The following is a 13,855-nucleotide window of genomic DNA, read 5'->3' on the forward strand; positions in this document are numbered from 1 at the left end:
CGCCCTCCCCCATGACCCGGGCCCGGGACAGTTACCTGCTAGTCGTGCTGATGAACCCGAGCCGGAGCCCACCCCACGGCCGCTCGGGTCACTCGCCACCCAGAGGTGGTTTTTCTGAGCCTGTCAAGTGAACCCCTCTCCGCCCGGCGTATCTATTCCCCAGGCCCGACTGCACCGCGGCTACAGGAATAATAAAAAAGCCAACAGAACCACGACCGTTGGGAACAACCAAAGGGGAGACCGCGACGGGTCCACCGATTTCGTTTCTTCCTCTGCTCCCATCCCCCGCTCCCCCCGCGGCCCGCGGGCTCACCGGGGACGCAGGGAGGGGGCTGCGCCCTGTCTAGACGACAGCCATCCACAGACATCCCCGAGCCCGCGGGGACGGGCGCGCACACTCACACACGCCCGCTGCCACAGACACAATCAGTCACCGGGGAAGGGAGGGGCGGCGTGGAGACACACTCTCGGGGTCCCTCCCGCAGCCCCGAGTGCCGCAGCCCCCGGCCTCCAAACGCCACCCCGAGACGCACTCCCTACCTCGGCGGAGCGCGGTCTGAACAGCTGCAAGTTTGGCTGGTACTAAACCAACTGCTCGATGCAGCAAATGCGGGCTTCAAAACAAAAGGGAGAGGAATCGCGCTCGCTCCCTTCCTCCCCCCAGGTCGGAACCCGGCACATGACAGCGGCTACACAGCGCAGCTCCAAAGCGAGCCAGGCTCCAGCCGTGCGCCCCCCAAGAGCCCCCCTTGGCGCCGGAGCTCCAGGGCCACGGCACCCCGCGGGGCGGAGAACCCGGCAGGGAATGGGACAAACCCAGGGAGGGGGCGACACTGTGGAGTGCAGTTCCCCACCGAGGGGGAGGAGGGGATGGTAGATGGGTGCGGACACCCCGCTGGCCCAGGCGCAGGGAGGGGGAAAGGGGCTGATTGTTTGGGGCGGTTTTCCTGGATTTATCTATAAGCACGCGCACGTCACGCAGCCCTCCTCCCGGGTACCCGAATCGATCAGCAAGCTGAGGTGACTATAAGAGGAGGACGGGAGAGGAGATGCTCACCTCGGGGTTCCTCTGGCCGCCGCGCCAAGCCCGAGTCGGGGGTGGGGGAAGGGGGCAGGGAAGGGGAAGGGAGGGACGAGGCTCCGGAGAGCCGACTCCTGCCTCGAGTTCGGAGCGTCCCAGCCGCGGAGGGGATCGGGCGCCCCAGCGCACAGACCCAGCAGAGAGGGGAGGGAGGGAGGGAAGGGAAACAGGGAGGGAGGGGCGGGTAGGGGGGAGGGAGTAGAGGAAGGAAAAAAAATGATCCCTGATCTGACACAGGGAAAGAGAATGTAGGAGAGTGACGTCTAGGCCCCGCCCTCCCCTCCGGCCACGTGCAAAGACTTGAAAGGAAAGAGGGCGCCGGGAGGCCTGCTGGGTAATGTAGTTCGCCTTTCTTTTCCAGGATGGCGGGCCCTGGAGAGCGGGGTGGCCCCGGGACGCTCGGGATGTCGGCTTAGCTGCCAAGACAGCCCAGTCTACCGACACCAAAACCCGCCGCCCAGCGACCCCACGGCACTGGCGCAGCCGTGGGTGGGGGCTTCTGCGGTGGGAGACCTGGGGGCTTAGGCAAAGTCCAGGCTTACAGGGAAACGTTGGTTTTAGAGTCAGAAAGGCTTTAAGGATGAGAACTTCCGTGCTGAAAGTGCAAAGTCTGTGCTAATGGCAGATAAAAAGGAGCTTTGTGTATGCACTGGGGGGCTCATGTGGCGTGATTAATGCCGCACTAAATGCCACCGTCAGTTATTGAGATGCATATGTTATAATTAACATTTGAGCATCTCTGTGGCAGGGGCTGGCTGTTGTAATTAGATATGCACTTTGCAACCAATTAATTTTCCTTCGGCCAAACTAAGGGCTGGGACGGGGTAGTTGGGAGAATTCAACGTAGTGGATAATTCAGTAATAACCAGATCACCAATGTTTTTGTTAAAACTGAGCTTGGTACAGAGAGGCCTTCAGGAGAAATACTGAATAAAGTAGTGTATACCCCAACAAGGAAGGGGGCTAGAAATTCATTAGAGGAACCGTGTAATGCAGTATAAACTGCTGTAGAAACCCATTTATTCATTAGTTTATATTCACATTTAGTGAGCACTTTCCACAGACCAGAAACGTCTAGGAATGCCAAGACAGGTAAGACCCACAGTCTGTGCTCTCAAGGAGCTCAGTCCAGTATAGGGACCACAGTCAATGAAAGTACTATACAAGGGATAAATCAGCGCTTAACACAAAGTACTGTGAAATTCCCCCCACCACACAACCTGGAGCAGCCAAATGGATGGATGGAGGGTGTGTGGGGCGTGGTAGAGGATCAGGAAGACTTCCTGGAGGAAGTGATACTTGAGCAAAGAATTTCTAATATTTTTTTTTTTTTTTTGAGACGGAGTCTCTCTCTGTCTCTCAGGCTGGAGTGCAGTGATGCCATCTCAGCTCACTGCAAGCTCCGCCTCCCGGGTTCACACCATTCTCCTGCCTCAGCCTCCCCAGTAGCTGGGACTATAGGCGCCCGCTACCATACCTGGCTAATTTTGTTTTTGTATTAGGGGTTTCACTGTGTTAGCCAGGATAGTCTCGATCTCCTGACCTCGTGATCCACCCACCTCAGCTTCCCAAAGTGCCGGGATTACAAGTTTGAGCCACCGTGCCCAGCAAGAATTTCTAGAATTTTTAACAAAGAGAAAGGAAAGGATAAGCATCTGATTAAGGTTAAAGGGTACAAAGTCTTCAGATGAGAGAAGAGACCTAATTCGAAAGGTCCCAGGCCTACAATCCCAGCACTTTTGGAGCCTGGGGAGCTCAAGACCACCCTGGGCAACACAGCACGACTCCTTCTCTACAGAAAATTTTAAAAATTAGCCTTGGCGCGTGGCATGGGCCTTGAAGGACGGGTGGGATTTTGTTTTGTGTGGAGAACTTGTCTCCTGGGCTGGAGACACAAAACAGCATAGACATTCGCATCCTATAGAACAACTCATTTGATTCTTGTACCAAAGGCCATGGTGGCTGTCATTTCCTCCCTTCTGGAGGGAGGCAACAGGCCCACAGAGTTAAGCAACTCATGCCCAGCCATGATTCGGTACAGAGTGGGTGCCGGAGGCCAGTTGTCTGGGGGGCAGGCCCCTGTCGCCCACTCCAAAGGAACAGGTTTAAGCACACCTGACTCTTCCCATTGGTTTGTCCCTCAGCGTTTATGCTCATTGGCTCAGCAGTGAGTTATTTGTATGCTTTAACATCTGGACAATTTCCTGGGTTTATAAAATATTACATAATAGTACTGGAATCTACACATTCAGCAAATTCCCATTTACTTACCTTGTTGTCATTGTTGGTTTTTACGTATTATGTGACAGGCATGCCACCTGCAAAGGAAATAAGAGTAAAATTGTTTGGGTCTTGGCTTTGCTTTGGCTTAAACCACACCCTCAGAGGTGAGGAGAGGCTAGAGGCTGAGGAATATGTGGAATGTGAAGCTTCCACTGAGAGTACACACCTCCGTTTAGGGTATGCACCTAGGGTAAGAGGGGCAGTGGGAACCACAGGCTCTGGCGTCAGTGTCACCCCTGGGTTTGAATCCCAGGCATGATATATCCTGGCTCTGTGACCTTGGGCAGCTTTCTTAACATTCATAAGGGATGACCTTGGGCCACTTACTCAACAACTTTTCTTGGCCTTGTGATCATGGGTTTATACTGGCCGTGCACATGGAAAGTGGTCAAAGATGGTTGATGCCCTTTCTTGTCCTGAGTCTTTCTGGCCCTCGAAAATGAACCCTGAATTTTTCTTTCTGCAGACTCACACCAGCAGAGCTAGTAGTGCAGGAAGGATTTCTGAGGGTGACGCATCTTAATATGTGAAATCAGTTAGGTTTGTCTTCAAGGAACCTGGACCCAATTCTAATCTTCACCTGCTCCTGGCCTAGCTCTCTTAACCCGCATCAGCCGAAGTTCTTCATGCTCCTCCCCTCCCTACCCTGCTGCCCCACCTAATGTTGCCTCCTCTGGGCAGTGCCTGGGATTTTGCGTTGCTGCTGCCTGCCCACCCAAACTTCTCTCCTGTTTTTCACATCCTCAGTGCCTGGCTCTCTGCTCTACCTCCAGTCTAATAAACTGTCATTAACATATAAGACATTCTTCTGATTCTCTCCTCCAACTCTGACACTTTTGTCTTCTTATTGAGAGCTCTCTTCAGTGGCCTCTGATGACGGGCATTTCAGGCTGCAATGGGGATCTTTGTTTGAGAGGAAGGCCTTGTAGTTGCCTTAGACCAGAGTTCCCCCAGGTGGGAGGCCTGGGGCTTATGTGGCCCATTGTCTGTTGTTCCTTCTCTGCTCTGGGATTGATTTCATGCCCAACCTGCAGGCTTCTGTCAGAAGAGCTGCTAGGTGCAGAGTGAAGGAAATGGAGATTCCTGAAGCAAATGATGCTGGCATTGGTTTAATTGTGACCGATTTTGCGGGGCCAGGAGTTGCCCCTGTCTGCCTCGAAATGAAAAGCCAGAATGTTTTGCTTTGTTTTAAGGAGTTGCTTCTCCTCGTTCACACTTGCCTAAGATAGCAGCAAAAAGTACTAGTTCTCCTTTCTTCCCATGACTTCTCTCCACCCACACCCATAGCTGTAGCCATTCCAGGGAAAAGTTACTAGTCAGTACACACATTGACTGAAGGCCTAGTGGGAGCCTACCAAGGTGGTGGGTGAGAGAAGCTACCTACCTTCAGTAGCTGAGACCAGGCTGATGCTCAGCAGATAACAGGAAAATGAATGAAGTGCCCCCACTGTGTGAAAGTGATGTCAAATGAACTAAGAGTTCCCAGTCAGCTAAAAGGGTCAGAGAAGGCTTCTGGGAAGAAGGCGGGGCTACATCCGCTTGTTACTTCCCACTGGGAGAAGGTCAGCAGTGGCCAAAATTCCTGTTATGCGGTGTTGACCCGGGAGGCATTGTAGAACTAGTGACTTACTGTGGGAGCTAGAGAATGGCTTCATCATGCAGTTTGGAGGCCACTGACCCCCCAGAAGGAAGGAAGTTGCTAGTCTAGTGTCTACGCTCTGCAACCGTGGTGTTGGCCTGGAGAGATAACAGCTTGATAGAACCAGGTGAAATTTCACCCATGCCTCATCTCACCTTCCACTACACAACCCCAAAGACCAACACCTGAAAGGCACATGCAAAGTGATCCGCTAAGGTTGAAGTCAGTAGTGGAGAAGGGATGTGAATAGAAAACGATGAGTTTGAGAAAAGCAAAAGTGCAATATGAAATAAAGCAATTGAATATTTATTGGGAGCACACTGTGCCTAAGGCATGACAAGGCACCCTGGGGAACACAGCGTGTGAAACGGGGTCCTGGGTCCCACCTGCCCCTCTCCTGCTGTGTGACGTTTCCTCTCTCTGGGCCTCAGTTTCCACACCTGTAAAATGAGAAGGTTGGCTTTGATGATCTCTAAGATCTTCTCCACACCTGAAATTCTCCCTTCAAGAATGTTACAATCTCACTGGCAAAAGAAGCAAGAAAATTAAGTAGCCAAAAGGATGAATTTTAAGCTGTTTAATTCCAGCAGAGCAGGAAAGGTTTGTAATATTTGTTAAACAAAGCCCTGAAGTCCATGAGGGAATATAAAACAAGCAGATTTCCTTTTGCAAGATTTAAGGACATGGACTGATTCAATGTCAGCGTGTGAGTCATCAGACATTCCTCAAGTCTCCCAGAGTTCAAGGTCAGACCTCATAAGTCAGTGGCATGAGAACCACAGCCTTGTTCATGGTGAAGGCCTGGGCAAAGATACACCCCACGTCTCTGCAAGAGACAAGTTTCCTTGTTTGCCAGTCTACATTCTAAAAAAATGGGAGGGGCAGGCAATGCTAATCAGACCACAGGTATACACCTGATCTAAGGGAACTTGGGCTAGGCTGGACTTGAGTGGACGTGGCTCCATCAGAGGAACTGAGCCAATCAGAATTCCTCTTGTAAGAATCTGAAGTAAGAGGCTGAGAAACCTCTTTCTGCTCATTGGTGATGGCTGCTTAGGTCAAGGCTTGTGTTTTAGGTGGGTTGGGTGGAAGATAAGTAAGCAGAGGGAGTGAGTGGAGGTGGGGAAGAAGAGGGAGAGGGAAAGACAGATGTTAAAGTAGCCTCAGTTCCTTACCTTTTCAGTTCTCCCTCACTGGGTGCTCTACTATGTCTCTCTTGGACTCCTGATAACTCTGTGATATCGTTTAGATCTCTATTCCCTCTGAATCTCATGTGGAATTATAATCCTCAGTGTTGGAGGTGGGGCCTGGTGGGACGTGGTTGGATCATGGAGGTGGATTTCTCATGAATGGTTTAGCACTATTCCGTTAGTGCTATCCTCACAATAGTGAGTGAGTTCATGTGAGATCTGGTCATTTAAAAGTATGTGGCACTTCCCCACCTCATTCTCTCTCTCTCTCTGTCTCTCTCTCTCGCTTCTCCTTTCACCATGTTACTTGAAAGCTCTCATTTCACCTTGCACCATCAGTAAAAGCTTCCTGAGCCCTCCCCAGAAGCAGGTGTCAGTGTTATGCTTCCTGTACATCCTGTAGAATCATGAGCTAATTAAACCTCTTTCCTTATAAATTACTCAGCCTCAGATATTTCTTTATAGCAATGCAAGAACAGCCTAATACCCTCTGCATTCTTATAGTAATCCCCTTTAATTTGCACTAGGTTGAGTGACTTCTGATCTTTGTAGTTTGAAGACCCACATCTAGAATGGCCTGAAAGACAGGAAGTGCAGAGAGAGGAGTTAGGCCATTATGATCCCTCTAGCTGGGACTGTCCCCCTCCTGAAGATGCCCTTCCGTTTTCTATCCCAGGTGTCTCCCTCTTCAGTCAGTTTATTTATCCTGTCTGCTCAAGTCTTATTCTGAAATATCTGCAAAATAATTGCCCTTGAGCCTTCCAGGATCTCTAAGTCCCCTTTCAAAGAACAATAGCTACTATATTAATTGAGCTATTACTATTCACAGAGCAACAAGCGAAACTTTTCTTTGTGCTTTGTCTCACTTAGTTGGCAAAGCAACTTTTACAGTGGAACAAACTGAGACGGGAAGGGGTGAAGTAGCTTACCAAGGGGCACACAACCAGTGGGTAGATGGTGGTCCGCCCAGAGCTGTGGGCCTCGGAGCAAGTGAGCTTAACCACGCCCCTCATCTCAAAACATGAGGATCCACCTTCTCTGAGTCCCTGGCAAGCACCTGTACTCCAGCTGCAGGAAATACTGGAAACATCATTCTTCCTCAGTGGTACATTTATAATAAAGTGTTTTTTTCTTTTAAACTAAGACTTCAGAGGTGTGTGTGTTCATTTATGTTAATGATTCTAAAGGTCCTTTGCTCTTAGGGAAGTTTACTGTTTTCGCCTATTTTTAATGTAAACAATTTTTAAAATAAATATCACAATGTTTTCTTCAGGCACCCTGGTGGCTCATTTTGGGACATACGTAGTAGGGTGTCCACATACTATATTCTGGATTTTAAGTGTTTGTCACATTCTCTAATTTGTTAACAAGAAAATGATTGCAGGAAATAATGAAGATGCAATCACTAAATCTGAATGAGGTTCCATGGCTTTCTTTCCCTATTTATTTGTATATTTTGTGTTTTACATTTTCAACAGGTGATTTATCATGTGGAATTATAATAGCTGAGATTGTTAAAAACGGCATTGATATTAAGAAAGGCATTGCTTATGCATGTTTGCATGTTGCTTTTCTAATGTAATAAAATAAAACATATTTTCTGTGTTATCAAAAATCTTTATAGATGACATGTAAAAATTATTTAAGTGACCCTTTATACCCTAGTATTTATTATATATAATGCATTTGTTCAAAGTTAAATAGGAATGACCAGCACACACACAAGTGGACATTAATTTCGGCTTACGGAACCTCCCAGTTTACTTCAGACGACAGACACATTTAAACAGAAATGGCAGTAAAAGATTAAAATCCAAGCTGTGCCGTATGTGTAATATAGACAGAGTGATTGCTCAGGGAAAAGGCAACCCTTGAAAGCTAGAGCAGCAGAGAGAGATTGGAGGGAGAAGTGGACCCAGGCCAGGCCTGAGTGTGCTGGGATGGGACCAGGGCTGCAAAGGGGGCTTTCCCAGTGATAGGCAGGCAGGAGCTTAGAAGTGGGAATTCACATCGGGGAGGGGCTGAGCAGTGGGGAGGATGAGGCACGAAGTCCAGAAAGTTAGTTATGTGTCATTGGCTTAAGACTGGACTCAGGAGGCAGACACCAGGATTTGCATCCTGCCTTCACCTTTTATCACCACTTGACCTTGGGCAACTCTAAGCTTCCATTTCCTCTACAAAAGAGAGAAATAATAGAACATATCTCAGTAAGTCATTATAAGGATTAAAGGAGATGATGTATACAAGGTACTTCACACGTAGTAAGGGCTTATACTAAGGCCAGGTTTTATTTTTTGGTTATTATTGTTGTTATTTTTGCTGTTACCCCAGGGATAGGCTGTGTGGGACCAGGGAAAAAAGTTTTGACCAATTTGCACTTTATTCTGTGACTCAAGAGGGTGAGATTAGATTTTGTTTTTCAATCATATATAATTCAGGTAGACAGTGACGTGTGGCCCAGACTGTGGGAGCCACTCCCAGCCTGACCCAGACTGTGAGATCCACCCCTGGCCTGAGCCCCAATCCCAGTAATCCTCACCCTCATCTTCAGCAAGGCCTCTGAGGGTTCAGTGGAACTCGAGGAATCAGGAGCTGTTCTCATGGTTTTTCATGAGCTGACATTCTGTCCCTCTCTCACATGCAGATCCACATACCCTCACCCCACCTCTTTTTCTGTTTTGACAATGTTATCAGATTTGTTTATATGCTACTCTTTCCAGAAAGGACTCAAGACAGCTTTCTAAATTCTAAAATGTACCTACTAGTATATAAAAATAGGAATTTACACAAAAGACACCTTGTAAGATGGTTATCCCTTTTACAAAAGGAGTAACCAGCATTTCTTTAAATCGCAGCACATCTGGTGCGTGCAACATCAGACCCGACTGGCCAAATTTTGCCTCATCAGCAGCTTTCTGGAATGTGTCTTCGGTATCAGTGTGTTTCACAGCATTACCCCCCATTATCACCTTCACAGGAGTCAGCTGATTTTCATCAGGTTTGGGACTTGAACAGAGGCAAAGGGTATGTGAAACCCTTGAATTTACTTTGTGCAGAGCTAAGCGATTGAATGGGATCTGGTCTAGAAAGCACTGAGCTGCCACTTGGTCAGGGAACCCTGCTTGGGAGAGGTGGCAGAGGAGGTTTTCAGAAAAACAAGGGAGGATTCTTATTAGCTGATGTGGCCTGGGAGACCATACTAGGGGAAGGGAGCAGTGTAGGGGAAATGCCAGGCTGCTGTGCTCCCTGTGGGGCAGTGGCAGAGGTGACAAGCCAGCCTGGGATCTCAGACTGGGCCACAGAAGAGAGGAGAGCTGCCTGGTGACAGTTCACCTGTCCTCCCCCTAGAAAACAATTTTGGCTTGACACAGATGTAAGATGTGAAACATTCTCTATTTGCTATATCTATATATTTCAGGACTTAGCAATCATACCCTATGCTATAGTTACTATATCCCAACAAATTCATCTAACACATTATTTTTTTTAACAAAAAGCATGTGTTGGGAACTTAATCCCTAAAGCAACAGTGTTGGGGGGTAGGGCCTAATAGGAGATGTTTAAGTCATGATGTCTCCATCCCGTAATGAATTAATGCTAATTACAAAAGGGCTTGAGTCTGTGAGTTTGATCTCTTGCTCATGTGTGCTGTCTTGTCCTTCCACCTTCCACTATGGGATGACACAGCAAGAAGGCCCTTGTAAGATGTGGGCTCCTATACCTTAGACTTTCAGCCTCCAGAAAGGTAAGAAATAAATATCTTCTGTTCTTTATAAATTACCCAGTCTCAGGTATTCTGTTATAGCACCACAAAATGGACTAAGACAACCTTTCAGTGGGCATGTTGCTGTGGCAACCTTAAAGTCACTGGAGGGCATCTATAATTGGCAGAAAATGGTATTAATTTAGTTACAGGTTTTTTTTTTTTTTCTGGGAGGAGTTTTTTAGTCTTAGGCTGCTTAAAGTACTCACATGTGATCTTTTTGCCTGAGCAGACTAATAATCACCTTGCAATTTAATTACTAAGCCAGTACCAGTGAACTCTTCTCCTATCAATTGAGTTGTAATTTTTTAATACTAGCTTCTTGGGCAGGGCCTATCTCTGGAAGCTGTGGTTACCCAGACACAAATCATAACCAGTGCTGTGCTTTGTGAAACCAGTCAACTGTGGAATCAGCTGGAGGGATCATTGACAAATGCAAGCACGTTCTGAGTGGCTCATCTGTCGGCTATGACAGGCATTCAGTTCTGCTAAAGAGCATCCCGGGTTGACCACTGTCACTTCTCCATTCCCTACAATCTTCTACCACCGGATATGTTCCCATTTCCTAGGTATGGAAAACTCCTAATCATGGTGGTTTACAATTTTAAAATAGTAAAATCTTTTATTAAAAAAATGGTAAAATACATGTGACATAAAGTGTACCATCTTAAACATTTAAGTGTATGCTTACTGCACACTTAAAATTGGCGTTGGTAAATTCACACTGTTGTGCTTCCGTCACTAGCATTCATCAACAAAATTCTTCATCTTGCAAAACTAAAGCTATGTACTTATTAAAACACAAATCTCCATTCTCTGCTGCCCCCAGCTCCTAGAAACCACTAATCTACATTTTGTTAATATGAATTTGGCTAATCTAAGTGCCTTATGTAAGTGGAATCATACAGTATTTGTCCTTTTGTGACCAGCTTACATCACTTAGCATAATGTCCTCAAGGTTATTCCATGTTAGCATGGAATACCTTATTCTAAGGTAGCATGTGTCAGAATTTCATTTCTTTTTAAGAGTGAATAGTATTCCATTTCATGTATGTGCCACATTTTGATTACCCGCTTGTGCATGGATGCACACTTGGGTCACTTCCACTTTTTGGCTGTTGTGAATCATGCTGTTACGAATGTGGGTGGACAAATACCTCTTTGAGTCCTCACTTTGATTTCTTTTGAATATACCCAGAAGTGAAATTGCTGGATTATATGGTAATTCTACTTTTAGTTTTTTGAGGAACTACCATACTGTTTTCCATAGTGGCTACAACATTTTACATTCCCACAACAGTGCATGAGCATTCCAATTGTTCTGCTTCCTTGCCAATACTTGTTATTTTCCATTTTTTTGTTTGCTTGCTTTGGATAGTGGCCATTCTAATAGGTGTGATGCAGTCATAGTTATTTTTTTAAGGGGAAGGCTTGTCTAACCTTAACATTTAATGATAATAGGACTTCCAAAAGCAATTATAATAGCTGACATTAATTGAACACATAACATAGGGTAGACACTCTATGTTGCCACATTCGATCCTCAAATCAACCCCATGAGTAATGTGCCGTCATCATTCTCATTTTACAGATGAATAAACTGAGACCCAGAGAGTTTATATAATTTGTGATTTGTCCAAGATCACATAACCAGATAATCGTTCTGTACCTTTGAATGTAGACACTGAGGAAGCTATAGGATTCCTCAGTACAGAGCAAGACCTGCTTATTGGTGGACAAGACAACCTCTAGTAAGGCAGCCCTTTGCATATATTTCTAAAATTTCGTGACTTTCCCTAGTGATGACAACAAACAACATTGAAGACAATGATGGTGATGATGTTTAAAAAAAGAAAAAAGGAATTGAATATAAGCAAACATTCAGCTCTAATCTCCACATGTAAAAAAAATCCCTAAAATCCCCAATATTTGAACATTACATGTTCGTAGAGAACTAAATTAGAGGGTGAGTATTCATATAATGGAATTATTTGCCTTATAGAAGGATTCACTGCATTTTCCTCGGCTGTGACAAGCTTTCCCAGTTCATTTAAAATAGGAATTAATTTATAACAATGTGATGTATATATAGTTTTCCCTAGAACACATCTATTGCTCAGCGTGAAGCCAAATCAGGTCGCTAAAATGATTTTGATTGCTGGATAATGATAGTGGGGAATATTTGCTCACTTCAGCATTTGAGGATTCCAACTGGGACAGGATTTGTAGACCTAACTGTCAAACCACTATCCTTAATCTTGGTGGAATTATGAAGACCAGAAAATGCCAAAAGACAGGGGAACAGATCATTAAACAAAAGTTTGCAAGCACTTATGAAGAAGTAATCATGTGGAGACTCCTTAACAGGACCTAAATAAAAAGACAAGTCAATCTTTTCTTATCATCATAATGTTAATAGAAAATTAGAACACAGAGGGTCATATCTTTGTTATATATCTACAATCTCCTCTGACCTCATGAAAAAAACGTAATGCTGATGGGTAAGAACGCATGACTAGATGAGCAGTTACTTCTGACTTTTTAGTGTGTTGGTGGAAGATTTCTGTCTAGCTAATCAGCACTCAGTAGCGCATCCCCACCCAATCAATTAGGAATTGCATTCAGCTGCTAATAACAGAGATACAAATTACTGCAGCTTAAGGAAAGATTTCTCTCCACATTAAGAAAAATGGTACAGCCACTTTGGAAGACAGTTTGGCAGCTTCTTACAGAACTAAACACACTCTTATCATACAATCTAGCAGTAGCTCTCCTTGGTACTCACCCAAATGAGTTGAAAACTTACGTCCACACAAAAACCTACACATAAATGTTTATAGCAGCTTTATTCATAATTGCCAAAGCTTGGAAACAACCAAGATGTCTTTCAATAGGTGAGTGGATAAACAAACTGTGGGACATTCAGACAATGGAAAATTATTCAGCGATGAAAAGAAATGAGTTATCAAGCTACAAAAAGACATGGAAGAATCCAAAATGCATGTTGCTAAGCAAAAGAAGCTAGTCTGAAAAGGCTACTTACTGTACAATTCCAACTATATGACACTATGGAGAAGGCAAAACCTCAGGGACAGTAAAAAGGTCAGTGGTTGCCAGGGATTAGCAGGGAGAGAGTGATGAATAGGCAGAGGATTTTTAGGCAGTGACACTACTCTGTACAATACTATAATGGTGGATAAAAGTCATCATGCCTTCATCAAAACCCATAGAATCTATGCAGGAGTGAACCCTAAGGGAAACTATAGATTTTAGTTAACAATAACACAACAATATTGGCTCATCAACTGTAATAAATGTACCACACTCATTCATGATATCAATACCAGGGGAACCGGTGGGGGTGGTGTCGGGAATTTGGGAAGTCTGTACTTTCTGCTCAATTTTTCTGTAAACCTGAAACTGCTCATAAGTTTTAAAAAATCAATTAATTAAAAAAATACAAAAATCAAGACTGAGGAAGAAAAACGACCAGAGTTAGGCAGTCTCATGTTGGTGTGATGGCTGCGTGGCCATCAGGGTCGCAGTTCCTCCCATCTTCCCACTTTACCTTCCCCGGTGTGTGGCTTCCGCTGTCAAAGTTTACTCATGGTCACAAAGTGGTCAGTTTGTGAAAGTGGGATGGCTTGGGTCATCTGAATATCCTGTAACAGCAGAAGGAGAGGGGGAAAGGCAAAGGCCACCTAGTTTTCTACCAAGTCAGTCCCCTTAAAGAGATTTCCTAATTGAATATAGACTGCATATTAGATGATATTAAGGTAATATTGTTAATTTTGTTAGGTATGACATTAGTATTATGGTTACATTTAAAAAGAAAGTCTTTATCTCTTAGAGAGACACACTGAAATATTTGTGGGTGGAAATCATATAATGTCTGGTCT

At 45.4% G+C, this 13,855-nt stretch overlaps 1 protein-coding gene and 1 long non-coding RNA gene across 7 annotated transcripts in view; both read right to left on the minus strand.

Moving 5' to 3' along the window:
• Positions 1-1,336, minus strand: part of CTIF (cap binding complex dependent translation initiation factor) — a 334,077-nt gene extending 332,741 nt beyond the window's left edge. For 4 of the 6 annotated variants that reach the window (XM_017862290.1, XM_017862289.1, XM_017862287.1 and 1 more), the window contains exon 1: positions 1,058-1,336. The gene's annotated coding sequence lies outside the window, so the exon portion shown is untranslated. Of the gene's footprint in view, positions 1-540; positions 615-1,057 lie in introns of all 6 variants that reach the window. The other 2 variants (XM_017862288.1, XM_017862284.1) reach the window with 1 other exon arrangement.
• Positions 1,337-13,525: 12,189 nt separating this feature from the next.
• The window catches only part of LOC108522224 (uncharacterized), a 30,249-nt gene continuing 29,919 nt past the window's right edge, over positions 13,526-13,855 (minus strand). The window contains exon 4 of the long non-coding RNA XR_001883406.1: positions 13,526-13,618. This is a non-coding gene — a long non-coding RNA (uncharacterized LOC108522224). The remainder of the gene's footprint in view (positions 13,619-13,855) is intronic.

Source organism: Rhinopithecus bieti, unplaced genomic scaffold (assembly GCF_001698545.2).
Source record: "Rhinopithecus bieti isolate Rb0 unplaced genomic scaffold, ASM169854v2 scaffold_57691, whole genome shotgun sequence".
In the NCBI taxonomy this organism is placed as follows: Eukaryota; Metazoa; Chordata; class Mammalia; order Primates; family Cercopithecidae; genus Rhinopithecus; species Rhinopithecus bieti.